Consider the following 4,580-nt stretch of genomic DNA (forward strand, 5'->3'; position numbering starts at 1 on the left):
AAAAACCCATTTGTGTACACAACTTTCTGTGTAAATAAGATTTTAATTTTCCCTTTATGCCATCTCAGAAGCTGAGTCTCGTTTAAGTCATTTGGTATTTGGCTAGATGATTTCAGGTAGATTTTGTACTTTGGATTTATAATTTTGTTAAATACACATAGGCTTTGGTGATCACTTGGCCAATATTTGTTAATCCTTGAGTTTGAGAATCTTATTTGTCTTTTAGAAATATTTAATATTTTACAGCCTAACTGTAATGGAAATCACTGTTTTAAGAATAGGAAGTCATCAGATATCTAAAAGACAAATAATTTCAAAGAAGCTTGTCAGGTTCTTGTTACTACTTTTTTGTTTGAGATGTTTTGTGTACTCGCTTATTTCTATTTCGGTTTTATTTTTAACTGTTGTGTTTATGGTTTATATAAATTTTTATAATAAAATAATTTAAATTTTTACATTTGCTTAAGTTTTTTTCTCTTACTGTTTATTTCATGCTAATTCAACTTACTTTTAGGTTTGTATTTTAACTAACTGCATTTGGTCAAATGTCAGTCAATTTTTTTTTTTCTAAAGATTTTATTTATTTTTTGACAGACAGAGATCACAAGTAGGCAGAGAGGCAGGCAGAGAGAGAGGAGGAAGCAGGCTTCCTGCTGAGCAGAGAGCCTGATGTGGGGCTCGATCCCAGGACCCTGAGATCATGACCCAAGCCAAAGGCAGAGACTTTAACTCTCTGAGCCACCCAGGCGTCCCAAATGTCAGTCAATTTTTTTTTTCCTAAAGATTTTATTTATTTATTTGACAGACAGAGATCACAAGTAGGCAGAGAGGCAGGCAGAGAGAGAGGAGGAAGCAGGCTTCCTGCTGAGCAGAGAGCCTGATGTGGGGCTCGATCCCAGGACCCTGGGATCATGACCTGAGCCGAAGGCAGAGGCTTTAACCCACTGAGCCACCCAGGCGCCCCAGGAACTTTTATTTTTTTAAGTAAGCTCTATGCCCAGTGTGGGGCTTGAACTCAACAACTGCAAGATCAGGAGTCACATGCTCTACTCAATGAGCCAGCCAGCTGCCCCTGAAGAACTTTAATTTCAAATCTTGCTGAAACTATATATGAAAATATTATTACAAACTGCATGATAATAGATGGGTATAAAGTATTTAATGCAAAGTTTCTCACTGTGAAACTAAAAGAAGTAAGATTTGATGTTTGTGATTTTATATTGGGAGCAAAGTTAGCAAATTTTTAAATATTTGGTATTTTCGTTGGATAAAGCAAGCTAGTATAATGTATGTTTTGATGTCATAAAAGTAGGAGTTAATTTTAAAACCTTGAAATTATTCTCTTTTAAATAGATAGTTATAACTATCCAATCTGCTGTTGTTCTAAAGGCAGTTGGGCTACCTTTTGTAGGTCAGTCTACAAAAAGATTCCTGCTCCCTTGCTTTTTTATTTTTTATTTTTATTTTTTTAAAAGATTTTATTTACTTACTTGTCAGAGAGAGAGAGCATGAGCAGGGGGAGTGGTAGGCAGAGAGAGAAGCAGGCTCCCTGCTCAGCAAGGAGCCCAATGCGGGACTTAACCCTCACCCTGACCCAACCGACTGAGCCACCCAGGCGTCCCTCCCTTGCTTTTTAAAAAAACAACTATTTTGTTTTTCAGATAATCCAAGCATGATTTGTAAGACTGTTAGGAATTCCTGAAAGAGTGCATGGAATGCTTCCAGCAGTAATGGAGAGGAGAGTAGATCTACCAGTGACATTTTTATTTGAGAAGTACAGTATTTAAAAATCAGGGCTTTTCATTAATAGTTGAATTGAGAGTTTATGCCTACATTTATATTAATAGAATTGGTTGCACGTCATTTAAAGAAAAAAAATATATATATATATTTTTTAAGATTTTATTTATTTATTTGACAGACAGAGATCACAAGTAGGCAGAGAGGCAGGCAGAGAGAGAGAGGAGGAAGCAGGCTCCCTGCTGAGCAGAGAGCCTGATGCAGGGCTCGATCCCAGGACCCTGGGATCATGACCTGAGCCAAAGGCAGAGGCTTTAACCCACTGAGTCACCCAGGCACCCCTTAAGAAAATATTTCTAATTTTTAGTAATGTCATTGTACCTCACAAATGACATTTTTTTTTTTTTTACTTCTGAAGCATTTTTCTTCTTCTTTTTTTTAAACTGTAATGCTCCAGAACTCCACAGTTCATTATACTATTGCCTAAATAGCTTAATGCAACCAAAAGAAAATAAAAGCATACTTTTAATAAGTACTATTTTTTTTCTGATTAGAACAGAAAATGATTACATGCTTTTTAAGGACAAAAAAGTACGTAAAAAGAGAGAAAAGAGAAATACCGCTTTAATCATTCCTCCGCCCAGAACCCACCCAGAACTGGGAGGGTTGGAGAATCCCTGTGAATTACTATCTGGTGCATTTCTCTTTCTCTTTCTCTCTTTAGATGTATTTATTTTATTTTATTTTTTAAATACAGATTTTTAAAAAAAATTTTATTTACTTATTTGACAGAGATCACAAGTAGGCAGAGCATCAGGCAGAGAGAGGGGAGGAAGCAGGCTCTCTTCTGAGCAGAGAGCCCGATTCGGGGCTCTATCCCAGGACCCTGGGATCATGACCTGAGCCGAAGGCAGAGGCTTAACCCACTGAGCCACCCAGGCACCCCAGATTTATTTATTTTAGAGAGTGCAGGGGTGGGGAAACGGGAGAGGGAGACAGAATCTCAAGCAGACTCCCTGCTGAGCAAGGAGACCAGCTAGAAGACCAGCAGGGGGCTTCATCCCATGACCCGAAGAGCATGGCGTTAGCTGGAACCAAGAGTTGAACTCCTGAGTGACTGAGCCACCCAGGCACCCCTGGTGCATTTCTTGACCATGGCAGGATGTTGCATCTGGAAGTATTGACAAGGTTATCTGTTGTTTGGTAAGCAAAGGTCAGATTTCAATAGACCTAAAACAAAAGTGTTCTTACTTTGAATGTCTGACGAACTATATTTGCCAATACAGGAAACTGGGGTACTAATGGTACCTCCCTGCAGTATGTGACAACATGGCAATGTTAAGGTCTTAGTGAAGTAGAACTCAGTGAGGATGAAGATTTGTAGTACATCGAAAACACCCCCACGAACACTCGTGGTTGCCTAAATTACTTTCTCATGTTTCCCCTAGATGTAAAAGCATTTTGACCCAGGGATTACAGGTAATTCAAGACAATGATTTTCCTTAGTGAAAATGCTTTTTTACCATCTTGTTAAGGAATAGTAAATAGCAGCAATGTGTGTTTGACAGCCCTCCTGCTCGCATGGTTCTCCTAGGCTTTGTACCCAAGTACCAAGAGCTGCAAACACCCTGCAGTTCCCCTAGAGCTGATAGGCAGAGAGGCGGCCGGGATTTCATGCCAGTGCTAAAACTGCACAAATCCATGATTTTGCGAGAGTGTAAGAACAAAGCGAAGCTCAGTGCAAGGCATTTGTAGACCCTCAACTTTGAGATTGCTTTCAGAATGTTAGGCTTGCTCATCAACTAACACAGCAAACATTTATTTGGCATTTGCTATTTGTCAGGCATCGTGCAGACATGGATCTTTTTTTTTTTTTTTTTTAAAGATTTTATTTATTTATTTGACAGACAAGAGATCACAAGTAGGCAGAGAGGGTGGCAGGAAGCAGGCTCCCAGCTGAGCAGAGAGGCCGATGCTGCGGGGCTCAATTCCAGGATCCTGAGATCATGACCTGAGCCACCCAGGGTCCCCAGACATGGATCTTCTCAGCTAACCGTCATTCCACCCCTCCAAGAGCTAACAATGAGTGAACATTTATTGAGTGCTTACTATATGCCAGGCATTGGTCTAAACTCATTAATATGGTACTTCATTGAATCCTCACACAATCCTATGGGGAAGGGACCATTCTCTCCCTCCTATGGATAAGGAAACTCAGGTTTGGAGAGGCTAGGGGAGCTGCCGCAGGTCATCTAAGCGCGGAAGGAGGGAGAAATCCCACAGCGACCTCAGAGCCTGCAGGCCTGGTCACGGAACTGTAATAAGGCGGGGAATGCTTTGAGGCTACTGACATCAGAATTAAGGGACTTTGGCATCTGCCTTCATGCCGGGCAAAACGTTTTTGTGTTCTTATAAAGATCTGCTTTCGGAGTGCTGACAGCCCTGTGCGGTAAAAACAAACCACACAAAACTCTTCAAAAAACCAGGAGAAGGATCATGAAAACAATTCAGCAGCGCTCCACAATTACAGCACTGCAGCCTCACCGCTTACTGGCCGCATCCCAAAGTCCTCATAAAAATCGAGTTTATTTAAAGGACCGTGTTTAAGAAGCCGGGGTCCGTAGGCTCGCTCTTGCTGGGTGACTGAATTAACTCTAGGTTGGGGGAACTCTTTTTTAAAGACGCAGACAACTTCGTGATCCCTTGTGTTGAGATTCAAGGGCGCACGGCCTGTGGGCGGGGCCGGGATGCTGGGCCCGGGCCGGGGGCGGGCTCTCTCTGCCGGCCGCCCAATCACCGCCCGCCGCTCCGCAGATCCCCGGCCGATTGGTGGTTGCCAT

This window comes from Martes martes (assembly GCF_963455335.1).
Source record: "Martes martes genome assembly, chromosome: 13".
Taxonomy (NCBI): domain Eukaryota; kingdom Metazoa; phylum Chordata; class Mammalia; order Carnivora; family Mustelidae; genus Martes; species Martes martes.